Below are 27,015 nucleotides of genomic sequence, written 5' to 3'. Positions count from 1 at the left end.
GTTCATGGTGTTTCCATAACCGTCTTATCATCCAGGTCCTCAGCTGAGGGATATTTTGAGCCAAACCTTCAGTTGGTGTGAAGCAGTGCATTTCCATGTCCCAAGCCCTAATTTCGCAACAGAAGGGTCACAGAAACTAGAAAATTAGTCCTTCCTTACAGATCGATTCATCGGACTTTAGCTATCCCTCAGCCATATTTCCCCTTACCTGTATCTAGATGTCCACCACCTTTTTAGTCGATTGAAGGCTACGAGACAAAATACATGGTCTAAACGGGTAAATCCATGCATTATCACTGCTGTAGCCCCATCTGATTGTCTGCTTTTTGAAAACTCATCCCAGGAATACCTGTGGGACTCTCATATCCATGATGGTTCTGAAGGTCTCACCTAAACGTCCAGAAGGCATGAGCCCCTGTTGCCACAAAAGTGCCTCCAGCTTTCCCTCTCAATGCCACCAGACTGAGCACAGCAAGCAGAAGAATCCAACAAAACAAAACCAAACAGCTTCCAGCAGTTATTTTAAGCCAGGAGAGGGGATGGAGGGAGGGAGCGGGGGGAATGAACCACTCGGCAAACGCTGGGAAAGCATTTAGTTTTGGCTGATGGCCTCTTGTGGCTGTGGTTTCCACAACGTCTCTGTGTTCTATCTGTGTCAGGATGGAACCAGCCTCCTGAAATAGACTGAACAAGCTAGACTGGAGCTATTTTAATACCTAGAGCTTGTTCCCTTTAGATTTTTTTTGAGTAAGGGGATGGAGTGGAAGAGGAGAGACAACAAGTAAGGGTGATGTTATTTTAACACATGCAAAGGAGCTGTCAGAGCATAGCAGTTTAGCTGTCTCAGCACACACCCCCATCTGCCCCACGGTTACTACGTGCAAGGATGCACAGCCTGAGGCAGCACCTGCGTAGACCAGAATTAGCTGGGTTTGTGTGTGCACACGCACATGTCCTGTTGGAAAAGCGTCATGGTTTCCTTCATGCCGCACTGAGAGGCAAAAATGAGTTCATGTCTCCAGGCGTGTGACGTATGAGCTGTTCATGGTGGACCCTTCTTACCCAAAATACACACAGAGCACTCCCCCATCATGCCGCTGTAACAGCTTGATCATCACGGTCCTGCTCTGGAGAGCAGCTCCTTCCCAAAGTCAGACGTTGGAAAGCTGGGAAGGCTGGTAGGGTAGTGTGCAAAGCAAAGTCTCAAGAACACCACGTGGCTTTTTACACTTGCAGACAGTTTTGGTACTATCTTTTGCTGTGTGTTAAAAGGACAGGCTTTCAGAAACTTCATCAACAGAAGCAATACAATCCAGTCTTTTCTCCAGGCCTGCCTGAATCCTTGTTTCATAATAGCTCAGACTGCAATTTCCTCTTAGCTCTTCCCTGACTTTGCAGCAACAAATTGTATGTCTTGGAAATGTCCTCTCAGGTTGCCAGTGCTGCCCTTTCAAAGATCAGTGCAGGGGGAGATTTTAATATCTGTGTCTAGAATATTTTCCTACGTTTCTTTAAATCAGTTCGACATTAAATTTGTCTTGGATTGCATTGTATTGGTCTTACTCATGACACACTGTTCTGAGGGCTCAGCCCCCCCATGGCAATCAGGAAATGTGTTATCCTTATTTATACTGGGGCACTGTGACCTGATATGATCCTACAGAACAGCAAATCAGTTGTACTCCTGACACATGACAGCTCCACTTTCTTTAACAGATGAGAGAAAAGCCATACAGCACCTCGTATCACCTCTAGGTTGGTCAGAGAACAACTTGGTCCAAGGAGGACATTCCTCAGAAGCTGATGAAGCCCCTTTGGCAGCCTCTTCCTATTGCTACAGTCCTAGCAAAAATTTTTGCTCCCCAGTATCTGGATTGCCCATTGTCTTTGCGTACCCTCTGTGTTGAAGTAAGGTCTGAATCCCTTGTGACATCCCCACATTAGAGAAAAACAGCCTAAAAACCCACGTGAGGCATTCTGTTGATTCTTTCAAGGTTAACTCTAATATTTTTTGCCCTTGCAACCAGACCTCCTCAACACAGTCAGCCAATGAGGTCATCTTCTCTATCAGATAGAAGGAGCTAAAAACATGACACAGGAGATGTCAGCTCCATTGGCTACTCATCTCAGTACCTGCAGCCAAAACAGAAAGCTTACTCAGGCTGCCAAATAAAAATACCTCTTGTGGGCACATTCCTTGCAGAGTACACAAGAAAGCAAGCTGAGAAGACAGCAAGGGAGGACAGCAAGCAGTGTCAGACAGAAACGAGAACAGAGAGATAGCGGGTAGGGAGAGAGAGAAGAGTGGAAGGGAGGGGGGAAAAACCAGAGGTAAAGACCTATGAAGATAGACAAGGATCCAAGTGAGATGGGGCACATTGATTTCATTACCAGTAAATGTCATGGCAGACAACACAACTGTATGATACAGTGCTTTCTTAGGCATGCACAGTGAAATCCTAGCTCTGTTGAAGACTATGGCCAAAATCCCATTGACTTCAGTGATGCCAGGACAAATGGAGCTGCCCCATGCCTTTCAGCAACCAGCGCAGGCCACAGTCAAAATCCCGGCAATCTGATCCTGGTTATCCAGTTTCACCCATCACACTGCCAGAACCAGACTCAAAGGGACAGGCAGAGGATAGCAATGCACAAATGGCCAATTTGTGTTTTTCCTATTTTCCATAAGTGGCAACAAGCAAAGCAGGCAGCTAAGGGAAGAATTCAGCCCCTGCGGCCTTTTGCCCTTCAGAATGGTCTTCAGTCCCAGCAGAATTTCTTTCTCAATGTCACTGCCCAGGAAAAAGGAGCAACTCCTAACTATTACACAGGGTAGCTATAAGGCTCCAGTTTGCTCAGACCTTCATGCAAAATCACTGAAAGTATTTCCACTACCTTTGGAAAGCAAGGTGTGCAGTGATGCTAGACTGTGTACAGTTGCAAACACATTGCAGCCAGCAGAACAAGCACTTACAACAGGGTAGACTGCAAGATCTTGCTCTGTCTTCTTTGTCACCATGATTTGATGATGCAGTGATCAAACCTATGCAATGTGGCAATGCATAAAACTTTAAATGTTTTATGCATTTTTTTTTCAGGCTCCTTCCAGTGTAGATCCCCCACCACAGGACAGGCTGTCCCCAGGACAGCTGAGATCTTGGTCTTTCTTCCCTGGACTCCCACATTACACTCAACCAAGTTAGAGGTCAGAGTCATTAACTTCAAAGTGTCCCAGAGCAAGGCCTGGGATAACAGAAGGACCAGCTATCACTTGAGATTAACATCATGGCTGACAGCTTGACTTCTTCAGCATTTGAGAAATCTCAACTACAATATGAATCTTCTTCTATCCGTCTGGAACAGATGTGGGTTCATGCATGGAATGTGAGCTTCTACAAGAAGTCATCGCATGTCTTTCTACTCCAAGTGTGAGGAAATTTCTACAAAGGACCTGTTTCATCCTTCAAAGATACAAATGAAAAGTTAAAAGAAAAATAACACCCTCCAGCTTCAGCATAGCAAGATATTCCACCATTCCTTTGACAACCACACATGTCCTCATGCTGCTCAGGTGTTCAGAAAGAGGATGAAGAATGGATTGTAAGGATCCCTCCACAAAACTAGCTCAAAGCTTCCCACAGCAGTAGGGAAATAGGAATCTTATTTCCCTGAAATAAACTGCACAAACAAATGGGTGAGAGAAGTTCACCTTGCTGCTCTTTCTGCATCTGGAAAGCTGGGGAAAACATGCTTCCCAACTCTTCTCAACTGCTGCCCACCCTAGCATCCCATATCTACCCTTAGCAACAGTGAACATCGGCCAGATTTTTTTTTTGTGCTGTGGCACTGACAATGTATGCAATAGCTTAGGATAATTTTGGTGCCTCTGCAAACCAGCTACCCCAAGTGTTTGTCTGTTTTGTCTATGTTTATTGTGAGTCATATCTTCTATTAGGGGAGGGGAAGGGAAGGGGAGAGGGCATATAGCAATGCAAGATGAAGCACTGTTTTATTCCCCTGTGGCTCAGGCACTTTTGTTTCAGTGGGTGCACATGTGCTCAGCCCCAGTAATCTGTTGACTCAAATGCCGTCATGGACATAAGCAGCATAAACTTTGCCTAAGCACGGGCAGCTGTCACCTTGTGAGACGCATGTGCTCAGAACCAGGTGCGTGTCACTTCAGTAACGTTGGAGGATATGACTTTGACTTGGCCATAAAAGGAAGGAGGGGGACGGACCCAGGGAAGATATGGACACTGCAGCAGGTACTGGAAATTGTTTTTGGCTCCTAGTAGCATTGTTTGATCTGTTCAGTGGGTCATGTGCCAGCCAGCCGACTTGCTACGTGTGTTTAGACAGCTCCTGCATGTCTGAATTCTCCTGACCAACTGGCTGCTTTAACTCCTTCAGCTGCCTGTAGTGCCAGGAGTCAGGCAGTACTGGAAGCGGCAGAATAAAGCCCAGAAGGGTTGAAAAGTAGCACAAGGTTTGAGTTAAGTGAAGATGGGGTTTGGAATGACAAAGGATATGGAGAATTTGCTGGGACCCTTGAATTAATGATTGCTGATGATAAAAAATCATGACCATCATCCTCCTGAGATGTGTTTCCCAACATGTTTAATGGAAAATTAACCAGGGAAGCCTCTGCCCTCTCAAGCTTTGAAACCCTGCCATGGTAACCTGCAGCAGAGGGTGAAGAGACAAAAGCAGCAGCAGCATACGGCACAACCCGGTATCAGGAATAACTGTCAGAGACAGGTGCATACACTTGTCAAGCCATGCATCTTCAGTTGCATGCCCCCTCACAAAAGCAAATATTAAGCCTAGAAAGCCTGGAAAAGTGACACTGTTCATGGAAGCTCATGACAAACCTGTGACCCTGACTCCCTCCCCTCCTTGCCCCATCATCACCTGACAACTGTATGAGTACAGTCTCTGCATTTGTGTTGCAGGTCCCCTTTAAAACAGGTTTGAATGGGAACCCAGGCAGAACATTGCCTGAGGAAAGTTTTCTAGACCTCCTACCTCCCTGTGAGTCCTTTTAAAAAAAAAATTCTCTAAAATATTTGAGGTTCTGATGTGACTTGCTTCCTCAGTTACATACTGAAGCCCTTTTACCAGCAACCCATCTCTGTTTGCCTCTTCTGCTGTGCTGACCCAAATTCTCAGAGATCCAGAGTAATTCCCTGGGGTTTATTCCAGCCCGTCAGCAGCACTGCTGAAAGCTGAGTGCACCCTCCTATTTCCCACCCCTTCACCCAGGATGACAGGTTGGTTGTGAGGTGTTCTGTGACATCTCACACTTCAGGCACTGTATTGGTGTTTGTCATGTTGCAGCATGAGGAGACCCAGCTGGCATCCTGGGAATTTCAAACAGCATCCATGAAGACTTCGTTGTTCTGCTCTTGGATTCTCCTGTACTGGTAATCTGTTGTCCTTTTGTGCAGTTCAATAAAAGCAAGGGCAGAATACCAATCATGTCAAATGAGCTGGGAAAATCCCAGAATATGGGAATGAAGGAGGAATAGGGACATCCTTCCACTTAGCAAACAGGCCTGGGCCACTGTGATCATACAGTGTCTGGAGATCATCCATAACCTGAGGAGACCATTACAAACCTTGATGGTAAAATGGCAATACATTCCCACGGGTGTTTTCACAAACTAAATGGTTTTTGCATTGCTGACAGGAAGGCTGTTTCCGTCCACGGTGCCACTGAAGTCAGGAGAGTCACACTGATGCAGAAATTTAGCCACAGTTGAGAGCAGAATAAGTTGCAATTTTCCAGCAGTGAGAAGGGCAGCCTATTGCCCTTCACCAGCTCAACCATGAGTCCCAGGGAGGCAGACCCTCCTCCTTGCTCCTATTCCATGGACCAAGGCGGTCCAAGGCGGACCAAGGCGGTTGTTCAGACAGAATGGGGACCCAGGCTATTGATGGAGTTGGTTATGGGCTTGTTCCTGTGATGGCTACTCTTTCTTCAAGAAGGGATGTGTTAGTATGTGCAACTGGCCTGGAAAGTGAGGTGAGGAAGAGAAAAGCAATGACATGTAGCTCCCCACTTCCATTTGTGTTTACCTGCTTGGGGTAGAATATGCTGCTAGTGCTACCCTTGACACAAGTCTCAAAAAGGGATGTCAACACGTATCCTTGCCTTGTTTCTCTGCATTTGCCTCTGCCCCAGAAAGCTGGGCACTTGCCAAGGGGCCTTGTAGAATCTGGGTCTTGTTTGCTCTTAGTTGACTTTACACCATTTTACAACAGCAGCTGCAAATGCCAGGTAGCAGCTCAGCCCCCAGTTAATAGGATCAGTGAGCACTGTTGGTTCCACTGGGATGGAAGATTAGTATCCATCCCTTTGGCTGAGGGCTCTTGTGCATAAGGGTGAGGAACAAGCATCACTACTACCTTCATCTCAGAGACAAGCAGCAACAGATTCTTCAGGCATCTGTCACCTTCAGACCAGCTCCCTCTGTCTTTAGGTCTGCTATCAAAGGCAATGCTGTGTCCTCCCCAAACCACTTGTCTCCAAAAGTAGATCCTAGCTGCTAGGTATACAGCCATGAGTAGAAGTCCAGTCAATTTTGAGAAGCAGCCTTTTCCATTGTATCTTCCTGAAATTATAGATGTCTGCATAGAATTTTCTGCCAGCAGAGAACAGTACTGAACTTTTCTAGGACTGAAAACATCATAGGACAGTGATGGGGTCAGGCCCAGCTGACATGGGTTTATGAAAGGCAGATCCTGCTTGACCGTCCTGACCTTCTGTGACAAGGTGATCCTCTTAGAGGATGAGGGAAAGGCAGTGGATGTATCTACCTGGACTTAACTAACGAGTTTGATTCCAATGCCCACAGCATTCTCCAGGAGAAACTGGCTGCTCATGGCCTGGATTGGTGCACTCTTCACTGGGCAAAAAACTGTCTGGATGGTTGAGCCCGGAGAGTGGTGGTGCATGGAGTCACACCAGCTTGTGGCTGGTCACAAGTGCTGTTCCCCAGGGCTCAGTGTTGAGGACAGCTCTGTTTAATCTTTACTGATGATCTGGACAAGGAGCTTTGGGGTACCCTCAGTCAGTTTGCAGACACACCAATTTGGGTTGGAGTATCAATCTTCTGGAGTGTAGGAAAGCCCTGTAGAAGGATCTGGACAGGCTGGATTGATGGGCCACAACCAGTTCTATGAGGGTCAACAACATGAAGTTCTGAGTCCTGCACTTGGGTCAGAACAACCCCTTGCAGCATTACAGGCTGGGGCAGAGTGGCTGGAAAGCTGCCCAGCAGAAAAGGACCTGGGAGTGCTGGTTTACAGCAGCTGAACATGAGCCACGATCTGCCCAGGGGGCCAGGAAGGCTGATGACATCCCAGCCTGTATCAGCAGTGGTGTGGCCAGCAGGACCAGGGCAGTGATTGTCCCCCTGTACTCAGCACTGGTGAGGCCTCACCTTGAATCGAGTGCTCAGTTCTGGGCCCCTCACTACAGGAAAGACATTGAGGGGCTGGAGCATGTCCAGAGAAGGGCAATGGAGTTGGTGAAGGGTCTGGTGCACAAGTCTTATGAGGAGCACCTGAGGGAGCTGGGGGTGTTAAATCTGGAGAAAAGGAGGTTCAGGGGAGACTTTATTGCTGTCCACAACTACCTGAAAGGAGGTTGTGGCCACATGGATGTTGGTCTCTTCTCCCAGGTAACAACTGACTGGATGAGATGAAACAGCCTCCAGTTATGCCTGTAGAGCTACAGATTCAATATTTAGACTGGAAATTTCTTCACCAAAAGGGTTGTCAAACATTGCCTAGGGAAGAGGTTGAGTCACTATTCCTGAGAATTCTGGGCATCCGAGAACAGAGCAGAGGAAAGAACCTTTTGCATCCAGTCCTCTGTTGTGGCAAAAAACCATGACACATGAATGCACTCAAAAGCACCTTTGTAAATCAGGCTGTCAGGTGCAGTATATTAAAGTACCTTCCTGGAGAGGGAACTGCAGAGGCCCCTTAGGCATCAGCATAGCAGTGGAGCAAATTAGACAGCTATCTTCAGTAACCAAGAGGGATTAGTGACATCAGGACATCAGCACTGTTCTCAGTAAGTATCTGAGTAAATATATGAAGCATCACATTGCGACTGATTTTACCATTGATAAATTGCTCTTACAAAATTTTAGCTTTAAAAACAAGAGGAACTTCTATTCTCATTAAATTTTCATGATCTAGACCCATGTGCTACTTTAGAAGAGACAAGAACTGTTCCCTTGTTCAAGTTTTCTACTGTCCGCACATGCCAATTAAAAAAAAAAAAATAAGTAGAGATTTTTCATTGAGGAGGCAAAGGGGTAGACAATTCAACATCAAGATCTGAGAATCTGTCTACTATATCGAAGTCACTTTATGCTTGACAAAGTTACCCTTCTTAATTGGGAGCAGCCTGAAAGGAATTACAAAGCAAAACAAAATATTTGAAATGCTTATTCCTATTGTTACACTGCTCTGTTTAACTGCTCTGGCAAACCTGCTGTTGGTTATAAATTTCTTCCCTGTGCCAAATCAACCCAGCAATAATGAAATGTCCATGCACCTGAGTTACTCTGGGCCCTTTGCCTTCTGGTAGCTATTATTCTTTCCTACCTATGCCTGTAGCTGTGTGGTGCTTTGAAAGGGGTGCATGTTCACCTGCCAGGAAGACGCATGCAGGCTTCTCACCCATATGCCACCAACTGATGGCAGCCCGGGCCGAGTACCCCAGGTGTCCTTATGCCTGGCAGCCAGGGCATATCTTCCCTGTTGCCTCTGTCTCATCCTTTCCCACACCTCATCCCTCTCCACTCCAACTTGCCTGACCTCCTGGGTCCCCACACCCAGACCTATGTGAATGTTCAGGTGAACACTTGGGTTGAGGCCAGCAAGGCCATTGCCACGTTCTTATGTGGTGTGTACGATCCAATAGGTCTTTTTGTTCTTTTATGTGAACATAAGTTCACCAGAAACTCAAATACATCTAACTTGTCGAGCGATGACAGATCTCCCAAGACAAAATGCCTTCTGCCCTGAATGCTTGCACAGCCTGGCCCTGAATTGTATGTTTGTATGTTTGTGATCGTATGTTTGTCAAGATCACACGTGGCCCTGTGACTTCACCATCAAGAATATTCCCAAGCATTAGGGCAAACTATTGTATTTGGGGCATAACAAAACACCCGCAGCACTCTACAAACACCAGCCCTGCTGGGAATCCCAGCAGCCAAGCAGACCAGCATACTCCCTGCCCCACATGGCCCAGCATGCCTACAACACCATCCAGAACATGTGAGCAGCTCCACGTGTGTGCACTCGTGCCCTATGGACTCTGTCTGGAAGCCCCATGATCTGCCTGCCTTGGAGGAGGCGGTGTTCAGAGAGCCACACCTGTAGAGCAAGTGAGGCATCACTGTGAGGCATCCTTCTGCCATAGGGGCTGCCAGAAGGAGTCACAATAGATTGGAAAAGTACACTATCTTCCTCACTTAACCCTTAGGGCAAGCCTGAGTCAGTGACTGAGGTGATGTGGGTGCCCCATGTCACGTCAGTGACTGAGGTGATGTGGGTGCCCCATGTCACCAAGCAGCAGCTGGCTCCCTAATGTGCATGGCAACAACCAGAACAGCGGTGTGTGGACCCCCTAAGAAATAAACCCAGGCCTCCTTCATCCCTACGGTAAAGATCACGTTCTGCTTGCAGTGTCCAGTCAAGCACAGGGATCTCTGTGTCTCGTTTCTGCACTCTGCATGAAGGAGACTCAGCATGGCTTCACCTTGAGATCCTGAAAGCCTCAAGACTCATACAAGCTACTGCCAAATACTTTTTTATGAAAACCAAACCCCAGAGTAGGATTTGGGGTGTGAACAGCTTTTGAAAATTCTTGCTACATACCAGTGTGGGTTTTGTTTGGTAGATAAATTCATACACAAGGACAATGGTCCCTTCTGTAGCCTTCAGACAGTAGCAAGTTGTCCAATGTCCTGTTGCAAAGTTCTCAAAAGTGATGTTATTATGGGTGGAATAAAAATCTCCAAAGATGAGTCCTGAACTCCTCTCCTTCCTCACTTGGTACATCTTTCAGAATAAAACTCATTCTAATTTTTCTTTAGACAAGACTTGCAGTCATTACTATAAAATTTTGGAATAGATGTTTGTTTCATGTCAGTGGAGAGGGAAGCAAAGTCTGGCCTTTGCACTGACCTGCGTCACACCTATGTGGCTGCATGTCACCAACATTACAAACTGGCAGGTCTGTCAGTGTTGCACTTGCACGCTGGATTCTGGTTCTCAGGTGTATCCTCTTCGCCTCCAGCCCAAGCAGCTTATGCAGCTGCTGGGATGTCCTTTTTAAGAACAGAGCATGCCCAAAGCTCATTAGCAACCCCCTGAGATGGGGTGATGACGTAACATTGAGTATCTGCAGAAAGGGAGTGTGTAGCAGGCCTGTAGGTGCCCTAAGGACTGCACACACCCTTGGACAGGCTCGCCTCAGGGCATGGTGCAGTGCAGTTCCTATCTCCAGTATATGCTGTTAGGTCCACCTACTCTGCCTGGGTTTTGTGTGGTTGAGTGACTTCGAGTTTCTTTCATAGCTCAGGATGTTTCCTGTGTGTTCCCTCTGCTGGTATGTTGTTAGAAGGGTCAGGCATTAATTTGTGTGGTTTTGTAATTGATGTGCCTGCACCTGAAGGTCACAGCAACAATTTGCACCAGGAAAAATGGAACACTCAGAGGAAAGCCTTGCTCATTTTCTGCACCACAAGGGAAGTCTCTGGACCCTGCACATGACTCAGACATGGTCCACAGCGACTGCAGGATTCTGGCATCAGCCTGGGGATTTTGCAGGGCTGCCTATTGTACTCTAATCACCTGCTCTCATGGGCAGCTGCGCCAGCGTAACAGGTTTTCCTGCCTCCTCAAAACACAACACTGGCCAATGGATATGGGCAGAACTTACTATTTACACTCTTCTGCATGGCAGACATGTCCTGTTTTTCTTTGGGAATCTGCTGCCTGGGAGGAAGTAGTGACTTCCTTGTACATCCTGTGTGCTACTTTTACATTCCATCTTCATTCTAAATCTCAGGACTGAGATTTTCCAATCGACCAAAAGGCTTTGAAATTCACACCCCCAGTACCTTCATGCAAGAACCACAAGCTAAAATGCTCCTGAGTGCTTCTAACATTCTTGGTTGCTTTAAAGCATGCTTCAGAGCGGGATTATGTCTGACAGCAGTGACCAGAAAAGTCAGTGTTGGCAGTAGACACAACCCAAAGAATTGTTCCCTTCACCTAACTTTGAGTAAAGCAGGTCCCAAGAAGAAGAAATCAAAACACGTCTGTGCAGCCTGCCAAGACCGAAAGGGTCCAGCAAACCTCAGTGCCAGGGGCTCACTGGACCTGGTCACTTCCTTGTCAATCACTGAACTTGGGAGGCCCAAAGGAAGACAGGTAGGTTCCATGGCAACTTTAGCCTCTCTCTGCTCACCAGGGTCAGCAGATCAACATGCTGCAGTGGCAGTACCATGGGCAAAGCAAGGAGCCTGTTAACCCGCTGTCAAATACATGGTGGTAAATGAAATTACTCCAGTCCAAAAGCCAGCCTCATTTGCTTGAAGATTTTATGCTGATGCCAGAAAGCATGGTGCAGGAGATGGAAAGTTCCTCCACAGCCCTCAGGAAAGCCCTATCTTCCTAGACTACAGCCTGAGCTTCTCTGGGCCTGTATTTGAGTGCATAGAATGGCCACCTGAGTAAAGAAGGTGTGAAGCATGGTGCTTTTATAACACCAAGGACACACAAATGCATATAAATCTTATGGGTGTCTTTCTAATGTTCTGGTGTTTTCCTGTATCAGGTGGAATGTGGAGAGGGGATCAGCAGTCCTCTGCAGACTGCACAGACAGGGAGGCTGCTTCACTCATTTGGCATCTGCAAGGACACAAAATGATTTGTGATAGTATCAATAGAGTCTCTAATGTTTTGTCTGCCAGACAGAACCCCTCTGGAACTGAAAAGTTTGGGAAACTCCAAATGGCAAGGGTAATACAGGGTGACAGCTGAGAGAGAAAAATCCATTCAACTGTAGACCTGATTTGTACAAGAATTGCACACATCCACTACCTGTCTCCAGCCAAGGAATGTGAGATTGAATGGGCTGCCGGGCTCACCCAACCTGGTCCTCAGTTCTCACAGGCACTACATTTCAGGAATATATTGAATTCCATCTTAAAAGGGGCTTGGTATTTGCCTGGAGTATAAGTCTGTTCCAGAGCCCAGTTACTGAACTCAACCCCTCCAGGGTTATGGCATGTTTAACAGAGGTCATAAGCCTCATTCGAAAAGTGAGTGCAGAAGTGGAGCTTTGGCTAGAGGTTGGATAATGTCAGAAATACTGAGCCTCCTTTGAATTTCCCTCCAAATTTGCTGTCCTGCCCTCACGTGCATCACCTTCATGCCTTTAAAGATGGAAAAGGCAGCATGCATGCTTCAGTAGCTACCCAGTGTTTATTTTTTTATGACCCATTTGCCTTAAAATTATCTCGGTGTATTCCCAGTCTCCACAAATCAGCCTTAAAGTTACCATGTAAATCACAGCTCTCCTCATTCTATACACACAGACAGGGAGCAATAAAGAAGCTATAAAAAGAAATTTGGCACTTTTTCAGCTTATCATCTAAGTGTAATTGGTTGTTCTTTACACAAGAAAGAAGTTGACCTCTTGCCTATATTATTTGCATGGAAGAGGTGAAGCTAGATGGGGTTTTAAGGTGGAAAATTCCTGCAAAAGCAAGAAGTGAATGGCACAGAAAGGTCTATTGGCCCAGCTGTCAGGGCTAGGTTTCACCCTGGCTCACCCCTACATGGAAAGGAAAAACATGTCTCCTTTCTATGGTGGCTGGGTGGACGAAAGAGTTCAGAGCAGCAGGGACCCTGATTTACAGCCCAGCTGTCCTCACTCAGAGGACATGATCAAAGCATCCTGCGATCCCCCACCGAAGAGATGGGAAGAAACGGTTGACTGGCCATCTGCTTGGCATGCTCAGCTCTAGCATGAGGCCAAGGCAAGTGCTTTGTTTTCATGGACCAGAGCTTCTCACAGTGGCTGCTGAGAGGAAGTGGCTGAAAACTAATTCTCAATTAAGTTGTGGAACCAGTAGGTGGGAAGTTCCACGCAGGCCAAAAGCCCATAATCTCGTCTAGAGATGACTTTTGTTAAGAAAGAAAAAGGTTTGTGATGTCCTGTCCACAAATTTCCTGGTGTACCCTGGAGGAGGTCATGACCCCTGAAAACTTGTGCCCCTCTCGCACTGAGGATTGATGCAGCCATTTGCAGACCCAGCTACCAGAACATGAGCAGGTCCCCAACCAGAACTATAAAACAGCAACATGGGTAGCTGCTCTCCATGTTGAGCACAGGACCAGACCAAGGCCCTCCGTGGTTATGGGATAAATGTGTACAAGGGCACAAGTCATGAACCCAGGCTGAGCTCCAAGCCGAGATGACTGTGGTCTCCTCGGGCCTTCAGCACAGTATGGAGTGTGAGGCATCTCCAGAGATATGGCTTGACAGGGACAGTCAGCTTATCATCCTGGAGAAAAGGCAAAAAGGAAAGGAAAACAAAAGGAAGGCTACCCATAGTAAGCAGGTAGGAAAACTGGCTGAAGGCACCCTTGTGAGAGCAGTCCCACTCCCTCCCTGCAACCCCAGAAGCACTTACTCCACCACAACATGGTGTTGCGTGTGTTGGATTGTTTGATCTTTGGGACTGTCTTGAGGGCAAAAGCAAAGAAGGGCTTTTGTCGAAATGTCCTGCAGCTTACCACCAAAGGGGTGGCTCCAGGGCAGCCTCAGGAGGTGCCATCCGTGGCCAGCATGGCTACTGAGCATGTGGGCTTCGTGAGGATACTGGGTCCTCCCACCTGGGGAAGGCTGCAAAGGAAGCTGATTAATGCCTGGAGGGCTGATTGTCCTTCCCTTATGAACCTGCAGAAGGGGTGATTAGTAGAGAAAGGGACTGTGATTTGGGAACATATTTATATGGGCTATGGGAAATAAGGAATCCTTGAGTCCCTAAAATGACAAACCTAGGCAGAAGGGATGTGCAGAGGATAGTCACTGGGGCATACGTGGTATGGAGGTGGACATTATGGACAGGGGTAGCTTCCGCTTAGGGCCAGTCCTGCAAACCCAGTTGTGATTCCTCAGACTCACAAGTTGGAAAATACAGCAAAACATGAAATTCCTCCTCCAGCATGTTTATTCCTTCAGTTCCTCCAGCCGCCTCCTCACCCTAGCCTCTTAGCTCTAACCCTTCAGGCTCACATCATGCTGCCTACCAGAGGGACTAACTCTTGGCCTGTGACTAACTCTTGGCCTGTACAGGAGCTTGCTTCTTTAGGCTTGATCTTGCCATCGGAGTGACACCCCGAGGCCCAGGCCACCTGCATGGCCACCCTTCCCTTACACTACTGCCAGCCTGAAGGAAGTGGTTGAAACATGACATCCACACCTGGTCTTGACCCCTGGTATTGTTGCTGTTTCCTGTTTTATTCAGTATGGCTTCCTGGATAAACAGATGGATTTCCCTCTCCTGACCCTTCATAAATACTATGTCAAGGGTGCCTTTGAAATTGTACAAACAATCACTTGTTTTCCACCTTCACACAATATTTTTACTGTCCTTCATTATGCAGATGAGTTTTTAAGCCTCTGCCTGAGTTAACATTCTTCTCCAGTGGCTCTCACTTCTGTTTACATCATAAGCAACATGTGCCTTTCAGCCACAGCCCTGAATTTCTTGCATCCCAAATAATTTCACTGTATTTCTGTCACAGCAAAAGCTGAGGGATTCTTACAGCATTGGAGGCCTGTGCCTTTCTCACAGAGATATCAGGGATCCTATCAAAAAGGCCCAACCTGACAAGGTTTTCTTCCTTGAAGAATTAAAATGCTAAATTTGGATGTCTTACATTACTATAGAATATGAACAAGCTGCCCTTATGTGCCTTAAAGCTTGTCCTTTTTCCTAATCGTGTGATTTGGTGCAAACAAAAGGTATACTTTCTCCCCATGACACTTTATTTATTTGTATTATCTACCACAGATATAACACAAATATGGAAGACTGTAAACGTGAAGGGCTGGGGTGAGGCAGCAGAAGCAGTCACCCCATCTCTATTTCAGAATTTAGTGCAACCATAAAAGCCATTACTGATAAAATACTAGAAGGAAAATGGCAATGAATGCATCATCACCATCATAAAGGCACTGAGAAGTCAACCACAAACAACCACAAAGGGGAGTCTCAGAAGCCTCCAGATTTTGCCGACTTACCACTACTGCTCTTTTTTTGGTACTTATTAGCTGCCACTCCATCTTGAGTAACATCTCTGAAGCAAGCCCTGGAGAAGTGTGGCAGCAGAGGCTGTTTTTCCTCTGTTCTCATCTTCTGCTTGAAGACCTTTGCTCCCTCAGCAAATCCTAACAAACTTATATGGCACTTGAATGAACAGCTTAACTGTAAACACAGAGCAGGACCAAAGGTGAGATAAACAAGAGCCCAGCAACTCTCAATGATCCGGGAACAAGGGGCAGAGTTGACGTTCAAGAATTGGACTGAGACTGATGTTTGCTTGCCCCTGAGATCACAGGATGTTGTTTTGAGGACCCTTCCTATGGGGTGCCTATAAGAAATTCACTGCCTGCTAAAAGCAAAGTGGAAGAGAAGAACAAATTGAACTCCATACCTCAGACCATTGACTGACCTTCTGACATGCTCACCCACTGCCTGGCCATCCATCACACTGACCTCATTAGCAGCAATAGGGTCTTCCTGCAGTTTATGCTCCCTCTGCTAGTATAGGTCCCTGGGACAGGAGTTTCCCTTCACCAGGTTTGCACAACACACAGAGCCAGGGAGAATCAGTGGAAATACTTTCAGACAGATAACCATTGTTTTTCTAAGAGCAGACTTGCATTGCTTTTGGCAACATTTGACATGGCCAGCTTCAAAACACTTGCCCAGGACCAGAAACATGAAAAAGCTCAGCAGGATTGAACTGAGAGGGCGCCTCATTCCTTGAAGAGAAAACTGGTATTAGTTGCTGCTTCCTAACAGTCACCACTATCTGTGAGACCTCAGCTCATCTGCCTTCCCCCAACACCTCCAGGAACGCATGTGCCTTCATGGTGCAGTGAAGAGGGTGCCAAGGGCTGAGATGCAAGGCCAAAGTGACTTGACCAGGTGACATATGCTTGGAGTGCTGCACTGCATCTGTCTGCAGATGTGCCAGCAGCATGTTGGTGAAGCTGCTTCTGCATTGTTATTTACCTCCACACCCCACCCAGCATGGCTACACCTGAAACCAGTGTTTGCAGACAGAACAGGTTGGAATGTTTTCAAACGCAGCTTTTTGTCCTAAAAGATTTTTATATTAGATGCATTGTTTTTAATAACCAGATATGAATACCATTGGAAATTTCCCTGGCGAAATATGTCAATATGGGCATCTTCTTTGTTCTGTGTTGAGAAATACATATTCATAAATTTAAAAAATTCAAAATTTTATTGCAGTTTTCATTGTAATGCTTTTTAACTTAATGAGAGCCCCAGCATGTCATCACCATATGAAAGACTTGAAATATTGCCATTTTATTTCCTTTCTTAAATCATGATGGACAGCTGCTATTTGGTAGTAATTAAAACACCTTATCTTTTTTTCACAGATCAAAGTGTCTCCTGTTTGTTTTGTAATGAAGTAGTGTGACAGTTTTTGTGTTTGACTTTTTGTCAGACTGTTTCATTACAAACAAAAGTCACTTTGATCTGTAGAGAAAGATAAGATTTTTTAAATTAGTACTACATAACAGCTACCCTTAATTGTCCTTAAAAATAGAAGAATGGAAGGCTTCAAATCTCTTGTCATATCATGCACTAAAACTTTGTCCTAAAACAGGCAGCAATCAATATAAAACACAAAAAGGACACAAATTAGGACTTTAAACTGATGCTTTGAAATTCCAGGATGTAAATGAAATACAAAATGTAAACCCCCAAATCCCAAAACTGGAAACACTATGAGAATCCATTCTGTAAGAAAATAATAATAAAAGAACAATTTATTTGATTTGCAAATATATTTCAGAATTACTCTTCAGATGAAAAAGTTGAGGGTCTTGCCCTGAAAATCAGCAGGCAAGAGCTGAGAAGAAAATATCTGGTCAATTTTTTAGCATGTTAGGACAACCCACAGTCTCGGTGTTCCCCTGGCTCCTCTTCATTTCTAAACATTGAAATAGCCACATCTGTTAGATTCATATATGCTGATCTGTATGAACATTGCCTTGAGCAGCAGAGTCCCATTCTCGACTGGCACCTGATCATACTGGGATGAAGAGTAATAAAGCATCTTTTGGCAAGGAGACAGCACCTCTTTCCTATTGCACTCACATTTTGAATCTGCCTTTCCAAAGATGGCTTCCCTCAAATTTAGTGCCCCAAACTCCAGGCCAGGCACCAGCTTCGAACATCAGAACCTTTGGTTCTCTGCACTAGCTCTGTACCAAATTTTGGGCCAAAGCCAGACTTCCAACCCTTCTCTCCAGACCAATTCTCAGTCAAGGTGCTGGCTGCCTAAGGGAACTGTTTCATGTTTTCTGGTGGTGCTGCTCACAGTGGCAGTGATTCACCCTAGAACTTTCTGTCTCAAGGGAATGCTGATGTCTGCAGCAGATGGGCATCTTCCCTGCAGCTGACTCCTACCCATGGAGCCTGCCACTGCTGGGAGCCAGAGGAATGACTCCCATTGAGAGCTTTGGGAGCTTTCCCATCTCCCAAGGCCAGAGGCATGTCTCATTTCAGCCAACTCACCAGAACAACGCCACACAGGACAAATACAACCCAAACTGCTGCAAGCTCCGAAGAAGGTCGTCTGTCCTGCTGGTACAGAGGTCCCCAGCACAACTAAAGGACCTACTCCTGAGGAAAGGCTGTATGGTAACAGGAGGGATGGCAAGGGAAAGCGGCAGCACCCCTGCAAGCAGCACATCTCCGCCAGCAGCCAGCACCACATGCTTCATGGGAGGTAGTAAAACCCTCGTAGTGGGCAGTTATGCAATCGGCTTCCTCGTCTAGCTCGCAGCAATTATTGTCATGCAAGATGAAGATTTATATCCCATGCAGGTTTTTTAGCCCAGCTGGTGTAGGGGTGGATGATATTTTTATTGCTTCTGTATGGAAAATGTGAGAGTAATGTCTTCCCAAGCTCTTGGCCCCAGTCGTGCTTTCACACAGTGAATTCCACAGGTTACATACTGAGTAATGCTGTGTGTTCCTTTATTAGTATTTCAGGTACAGTATTTTAAGTCATGATCTTTTGCTTTCTCATTCTGGTATTTTAATAAAGAGTAAATGCCAGGATCTTATGTGCCTTCTCCCTGCCAATATTCTTTTCATTCCCATGTCACATCTCTCTCACTAAAATAATAGTCCTAAACTTTTCTTTGTGAAATCCTTTTAGGTCTTCTAATAATTTGTATTACCTATCTTTAGACATCTTCTATTTCTGATATATCCTTCAGAAAAGTGACAAAATCTGAGTACATTGTTTCAAATGTAGACATAAATTCGATTCATAGCAAGGTATCATAAATACAGCATTTTCAGGGCTAGCTATTGTGATCACTACTGCTTAAGGAGCCTGAAAAGGACCTTGATGTTTTCCTGAGTAAGAAATAAATAATTTAGGGCCTGTCATGTTACATAAGTAGCTCAAATTGATTTTTCATGTTGCATTACCTTGTACCTACCCCTGCTGAAATTAAACTGCCAGCTGCCTATTCTGAAGATCCTCATGCTCTCCTCTTTTTGAGTGCTCTCAGCAACACCAATACCCAGGGCCCAGGCAGGTGCAGCAGACGCCATGCAGCCCTCTGGCAGTCTTGTGTGGTGGGTAACATATCCACCATCCTCCATCCACTGCTGGGGAGCCTGCTGCTGAGTGTTGCTGCTGCACCACAGACAGGACTGCAGGGAAGGTGATGTGAGCCCACAAAGAATGGCTACTATCTGAAGGGCTAAATCCTTACCTCTGTATGCCCACAGCGCTCTTCAGGGACTTTTTATCCAGCTTTCTTCTTAACAACTGCTCAGTACTAGCCATAACTTTTATTTCCACCCTCTCTTCCACAAGCCTGGGTGATTGCTGAACAAGGTAACACCTTGTCCTGGGGTGAACAAGGAAAGACAGCCAACCCCAAGTTGAGAGGGCAAGGCTCAGTGATCCTACTCCATTTGTGTGTATTTCTCCGTGGGTCAAACTAGAATTTGGCATATGGCCCTAGCTCCATACACCATCTCTCACCTGATGCAGATGCTTGTGGGAATATCCATCTCTTTATGATTGCTGCTGGTTTTTAATTGTGATCAGTGGCTCAGCACAGGCTGTAGGAGTTTTATCAGTAAAGTTGAGATCAATGGAAAGTGATTTGGCTGAACCTGGATCAGGAAAGCTTCATACATTCTTTACAGTGACAAGGAAGAGCAGAGTTTGGAAGACAATTGGCAAAGATCTATAGTTCTTCAAGATTTATCTCTTGGTACAGACTCCTGGTGCCTTGAAAGGGTCTTCATTAGAGCTGTTTATGTAGAATTGTCTAAGCCCTCAGTAGTTATAAATCAGCATTGCTCCAATTAATTCAATGAAACTGCCAATTGACACCAGATAAGCACACAGTTTGTAATACAGTCTTGAATTCAACCAGATCACCTTTGTTTCGTAATTACCTGCCTGGTAGTTTTCCCTCCGGGAGCCCTGCAGACCTTTTCAGCAGACTCTATGTCCTTCCTATCTCTTTGGGCACAAAGTAACATCGGAGTGTTAGTTCCATTAAAAAAAAAAAAAAAAAAAAAAAAAAAAAAAAAAAAAAAGCAGACATGGGGGTTTTTTACAACAGAGACCTATTAGCAAGTCAAAGCAACAGCTTGGAATGGTGGAGGCACAAATGTAAGGAATCTGTGGTATTTGTAAGAAATGCAGATAACAGATGATTTGACTTATTTCCAAATACTACGGCAAATGTTCCTCTTAATGCACAGGGCTGTGCTCAGCCTATTGCATTGCCTGCAGTAGCACTGTATTTATGGACAGCCAGAGGCAAATACACAGACCTTCTTGTATGAACTTCTTGACCCACACAGCAAAGGGATAATGTTCCTCCTTTCAGCAGAAGATTTTTGGGCATTTGCAAACAGCAAACTCAGCATCAAGGAAACCCTCTGTGAGGCAACTGATTGGAGTTGCTGTACTAAGAGAGTGATTCAGTAGGTTAATGCAGGACAGTGGAAAAGGCAGAAATTAAACTCTATTAACCCACTTTTAGGCTACAGTCAACCCCTTATCCAGCCTTGAATTAGAATCCAAAATCCTGATTGCACTGGCTGCAATCTTCCCTTTTCATGGTCAGAGTAATACCTACATCTCTCACACCCCTAGTCCAACTCTAAACCTTACACTCTTGGTAGAAAGTCACCCAGGAAGACTCATTTATTTCTTTACAATTATGTAAAAGCAAAGTTCCCCTGGTCGTGTGGCAGAGTGCATTTTTCTGCTCTTTATTTCCTTTGGAAGTCTCCAGTGAAGACTCTTGAGGAGAGGAAGAAGTCTCAGTTCTCAGTGAGAGACTTCTGAAAATGACTTTGCTCCTATTTGGGCAAAAGTTGGATAAATCATTGCAGTTCAGTCTGAATCTCTGCTGTGTTTTTGGTGGTGATGTTTCAACTCAGCTCATTATTTCAAAACACTGATTCTCATTCCAGGTGATTTCTCCTTTGCCTACTTTCCTCTTTTCTATTCTCTACATCACATAGATATTTTTGCTGTTTTCCTACTGTCCATTGCACTGAATCCCCCAAGTCTTATCCATCTTATTCTACCTTTTCCCATTTTCTTTCTAATTTTTTCTTCAAGTTCAGTCTGAATTCAGCATAAACTCTCTTTCCTGACTCCAGGGTGTCTGGATATTTTGTTTTTCCTGATGCTGGTTGCTGCATCTTTCCTTTCCTTATTGCTCACCTGACTGTAGGTGGCATTACCTGTGTCTGTCCTCTGAGGTGTAGCAGCAATTTCTGCTTTACACGTCTAAGTCCATACCCTGGCCACATTCTGATTTCCTGGTGGGACAAATACTGGATACATTTGATTCTCAGTCTCCATGTTTCTATGCCATGCCTTAATGTCCACAGGAAGAGGATCGAGTTGCCTGTCCAAGAAGACACATCTAAACCACCTCACTGCTCTGGAGAGTCACAGGGCATAGAACCAGAGCCTGTACCATAGCGTACCCCTCCATCCAAAATGTAAATCAAGTTTTCTGACTGTACTTGAACACTGCTGAAAAACTCCACCTATTCAAATAGCTTTACCATAACTTTTTACAGTAAGTTAAACAAGACATTGTATGTGGGAAGAGCTCAGCACCCCTAAACTTACAATCAAATAGTTGCTGAGCCAGGCAATGAGATAAGAGATAAGAGAAGGTTCCACAACCAAAAATATGTACAAGGATAGAGCCTGTAATCATACAGCAACTTGGCAATAAGTTAGGTACAGCACTAGGTCTCCTGATTGTCTCCACTGGTGCCCTCACCACAGACTATATGACATTTCCCTCTCCTCGCTCCCTTCTCATCATTTTCTCCATCCCCTCCAAGCCACTCCTCTCCCTGTATTTTAAGAGCTGACTCTGCCATTTCCCATCTATAAGGTGACATATGAAAACTTTCTTAGAAAACAGTCATAAAAAGAAGAACAAAATGAAAAAGAAAGGCCCAATGGAGAGCAGAAAATTACAGTGTCTGGGCCTTATTTACAATAATTATAATTATTATAAGGCACAATAGGGTGTAGAAACCCATAATTCTCCTGGTGCTTTCTGATTTTTGGATCTATGTTTAGAAAGCACATGTCAGAGAAACAGTCAGAAAAGGAATGCCATGAAGACACTTTCCTCTCTGTGTTGTAAAAGCATCGGGGAGAATATTTGTGTCTGCAGGAACACGGGGACAAGCAGCTTCAGAAATGAAACCATCATTGTCCATCCCAGGATAATGTGCTACCTGCTAAAGTGAAAAGTCCTCTCCTACATCATTTCACAAAAAGACACCCTCCTTTTTCTTCCCCATCCACACATCATTTTTATAGGACCAGACATTTCTCCCACTTCTGAGGCTTTGATGACTCTTCCCCAAATGTCAGACTCCATGCCAGCAGCCATGACCCCCATCCCACAGTGATGCAAACTTGGAGTTGCTCCTTTCCTTACACAAACCATCGTGGAGGTGTCTGAAGACCTCCTGGTAGCACCTGAGGCAGTCTGACTAACATCTGTCCTATGGGACTCCTTTCCTCATTCCTCTCCCAGAGGCAGAAGCATGACCGTAATGCAAGTGTTTTATTTTGCTCACCAGGTATCACAGGCAGAGAAAGCAGCTTTGAAGTTCCCTCATGTGAGAAAGAAGATGGGAAGGCTTGTGATGCTCTTTCACTCCTGCAGACAGTTATCTAGCCTACCAGACCTCCTGGCAGCCCAGAGGAGCTCTGCCTATGTGGCAGCAAATTCTGTTGCTCATTGCTGCAGTTTTGCTCTTAAAACTCATACAATCTCTTCAAGAAAAGGGACAAGATCTTCAATTCTACTCAGAGGTCTGTCATGAGAATAAGAGCTCATATTCCTACCTATTCCTCCACAGAGGCTCACCTTGAAGCCAAACCAGTCCATTATGGTCTTCTCCCGGGGTGCAATGTGAATCTTGTATCTGTTAGAAGAAAGTGTCTCCGTAACTGCAGTTTCTATTATGTCCACAGGAGTCTGTGTTGGTGTGTTTTTACCTCTACCAATCTCCATACCCTTTCCTGGCTCAGACTCTGCCCTCTGTACCCTGCCTCACAAGCTCTGCTGTTCTGTTCTCCTAAGCATCACATTGCAGCTGCTGTGATATATGCCGACATCTTCTGCAGGGGCTGTTCATAGCCAGTAGCAACAGTGATGTTTGAAGTGCTCTGGAAGTGCCCACATCTCTTTCAGAGAGCTTCGGACACCTTATTTACCTGGAGGCAACTGCTGGACCATAATTCTTGCTGGGCCAAATGGAGACTGAGGATTTCCAACCAGCAAGATAGATAAGGAGGCATTTTCACTAGAAAGAGATTTCTTTCTAAACACAGGCCCTTAGTTGGTTTTATTAATACATGAATGGGCGATAACAGCACCTGAATGTAAAAACCCACAATGAGTTATTACTGGGAAATCTGTCTGAGTAGCAGAGCCATGCTTAGTGACATCTGGGTAAATAGGAAATGAGCTGGGACCAGCTGTGAAGGAAGAGATGGTCTATGGTTTTGGGAAAAAGTGAATACACCCTGCCCTCATGCTTCAGTTGTGTTTGGGCATGGGTATAGGGATTGGTTCTGTACATTGCTCAGGTGTGTATGAATGTATGTACATGAATCTCTGTGTGTGTCTCTTCTTCTTTGAATGTTACACATTTTTGCTGAAATAAGGGGGAATGAGATTGCAGGATGGATATTCATAAGCAGAAGAGAATAGTCTGTGCAATGTTTATGCCAGTCTGCAAAACTCCTCCCAACCCTGCAGTACATGTCAAGATCAGGCACAGATAAAAAGTCACAGGATTATCCCAAAAGTGGAGTGTTTTACATGCTTTCCCCAGGCATCCCCTCTGCCCTGGTGCAGGCCTAGTGTCAAAGAAGGATGAAGAAGCACAAAGAACTCAGAGGAGTCCTCATTAACCCATATCAACCCTTGCTGTTACCTAAGGGGCAGGTGGAGACTTTTGCATGGTGCCTTCAGAAGCCAAGATGAGCTCTCTCCCCGACAGTGAAGAAGGTTGCCAAAACAAGGAGGTTTTCCATAAAGAGGGCTGAAAGTCACACCTGGCCAGGGGTTGCTCTCTTATGAGGCTGACTCCCACCCCACCTCAAATGAGACAGCCTGAAGTAGGGGGAGAAGGTGATCAGATAGATGCACATAGAGGTATCTCAGATATGCACCTGCTGCTCAGCCAGCGCCAGGGAGACGCCAGGCACAGAAGGAAAATTTTTTTTTCCTCTGACATTTTTGGTGTGGATAACAGAGTTCAAGCAGAGCAGAGGAGCCTAGCAACAATGGCTTCTGTTGCCTTAAGCTAAGCTGCTTAATTGCATTGGACTGGTTCATCTAATCAGGGAGAAAGGTGAAATCCCTTGTTTCTTGCCCCAGCTGACTTTCCTCAATGAACAAGGCCTGTGAGCCAAATGCTGTGTGATCCCAAACATCAGAAATTCCTAAACAGGGCAAAAAAAGGACTCCTCACACCAGGAGTCCTGCAAGCAATAATGTGTGAGCATGCATACACTGAAATGGCTTGCAAATCAGGCTGAATCTGAAGCCCAGTAGCCATGATCTTCCCAGCCTGTTGGAAACCCATCGTTCCTAACTCTCCTCCTCTCCGATTTTCTGGGCTCTGGGCAGCAGCAAGCAGCTCCCAAATGATTGCTGGGATCTAGAAGAAACTTTGTTGAAACACTTGAAATAAGCATCTTTTTTCCACTCAGTGCCTCAAAGTTCAGGGTCATTTTTTCTCATTCCTGCCCTTCTCCTCCTTAACAAGACCTTGGATTGCTGTTTAAAGAACTTGCAGTCACCCTAAGATATAAACTGTTCCTCCAGGATGTTAAACTAAAGATCTTGATGTACCCCAAATAATCATGGGTAGAAGAATAAAACATCTCATCAAGAAAAGCCCTAGCCTGCACTGGTCCCTTTCCATGTCCTGTCCCTCAAACATCCCAACTCTGGAGCAAAACTGGATGATATGGGGTAGAGCCTTGGCCAATGTGAGATCAGGACAGGCCTGGGGATGTCTCACTGACCTACAAGAATATGTCCCACAGCATACGGAGGAGCATTGCTAGTCTAGTTAATTTTACTTTGGAGCCATTCAAGGCAAGGCAGGTATTAAAGGAACAGTTTAGGTACCAATCCGGCCTCTTTGGCCCATGACACATTCCACATTAGGTGAGGACAGAGTACAACAAAACCAGTGTCATGTGTGGAGCCTGACCCTGGTCTTCTCTCTCTGGTGACTGAAGCATCATCAGACACCACAGCACCAGAGAGGTGACCCCAGGTTCAGTGATCAGTGCTGTGACTGCTCTGGGAAGGGGACCCACCACCAGTATGCAGGAAAAGCTCACCACATCACTCCCGTGGCTGTGTGTTTATCACCAGCATCAGCCACACCACCTGCGAGCCCCAGGCTCCAGGGCCACATATCCTTCATCTGCCCAGATGTCACCACCCACTGCAGACAATGCTCCAAACCCTCCATCTGCTCTTGAGGGCTGCTAGCTGGCCAGGGATTACCTCCTTGTCCTTCCACCCACGCTCCCAGCCAAGCCAGGTTTTCTCTGCCAAGCTGGGGTTTGTGCCAGGAGAGGGAAGTACACTCATGCAGACCATGGGTGCAGAGGAAGGGTGAGCTGGAAGGTGGACCCTGGGATGGCTCTGGCACCATACCGTGCCTGATCCCTGTGGTGGACGTGATGTGTATCCATAGTGCAAATATCACAAGACGTGGCTGTGCGTCCTGCTGCCACGACTCACCCAACACGTGGCCCTGGGCAAGGCTTTTGCCACTTCCTTCTTTCTGTCTCCTTGCCTATCTGTCTTGTCTAATTAGGTAAAAGCTTTCCAGGGTAGAGATCATTTCTCTCTGGGCAGTGACACAGAGTGGCTGGAAGTGCTCCTAGACACAATTAACACCCGAGCGGAGCAGACCCTCTGGATATGACAGTGTCAGCAGGAACAGGCATCTCTGATGAAAACTTATCTTGTCTCAATTAGCAGGCAGCAGAACGTCAGACCTTTTGTGGTTTGGTTGGAAAGCTAAGGGTCTCTCCTACAGAACCAGCCAGAGTGGCCCCCTGCTCTCAACATGATAGGAAAAGCATGGCTTTTGCAGGCAGTGCAGGATACATCTCCAAAAAGCCTTGCAGGCTTGACTCAAGCACAAAGAAGAAAGGCTTTCTTGATCTTTGGTGCTGCTAAAGGAAAATCTTTGCCTGCTGGCTGGAGATAGCTGGAAGACTTCTAAAGCTCAGCCTGTCTTGCAGGTAGAGGAACACATGCAGAGGGGAGAAATTTAATACTCCTGTGCAGGGCCAGGAGCTGGACTTGATGATCCTTATGGGTCCCTTCCAACACAGGATTTGCTATGATTCTGTGACCCTGGCATAGTTACCACAAGAGCTTAGGGCTCCTTGCCTGCGTCACAGTGGAGATAACATCAGCCTACTGAAGACAGTCTCGAGCAGCCTAATTGCTCCTGCAGAAGGAAAACATGGGCCACAGGAGCTCCTCTGGCTCTTGGCTAATTGTCAGGCAGTTGTGCTGCAGGGATTGTGTATCCTGGAGGAAATGCTGCTGAAGGAGATGAGCCTTGTTTAAACACCATGAGGGATGGGTGGACAGAGGAGTACACAGAGGAGCAGGGTCAGTTCTCTGCCTCCTGCTCCTCCCTGGGGATGTAGTTCCAGGTTGGGGTTTTATGCTAAGGATGGTGGTCACCATCTCAGATGAAAATGGTGAGGGTTTTGTTCAGGGCCAAAGGAGAATAGGGAACAGGGCTGTGATGGCTTCTGGGAATTTAAATGGAGGCACTGCAAGGGACTCAAAAGCAGGATTTCACTCAGTCCTTCACTACCTGCCTTATAATTTCATTGCTGTTTGCCAGTAGATTGAAGATATTGAGAAGAGAATGTAAGGAGTTTAGCACCACTACAGATGCTGCTAACCTCAAATGCAATCACCACAGACAGCATTGCAGAACGGCAAACGTGAGGTGTGTGGACATACCAAACCCAGACTCTCCTCACTAAAATCCACATGCTCGAGATGTTTCCGACATGGCTTATAAATAACACATTTGCCTTAAATATTCG

The sequence above is a fragment of the Chamaea fasciata genome, unplaced genomic scaffold, assembly GCF_029207755.1.
Source record: "Chamaea fasciata isolate MVZ Bird 193981 ecotype frontalis unplaced genomic scaffold, bChaFas1.0.hap1 SCAF_3, whole genome shotgun sequence".
Classification (NCBI taxonomy): domain Eukaryota; kingdom Metazoa; phylum Chordata; class Aves; order Passeriformes; family Sylviidae; genus Chamaea; species Chamaea fasciata.
Note: the sequence above shows the minus strand (reverse complement) of the source record.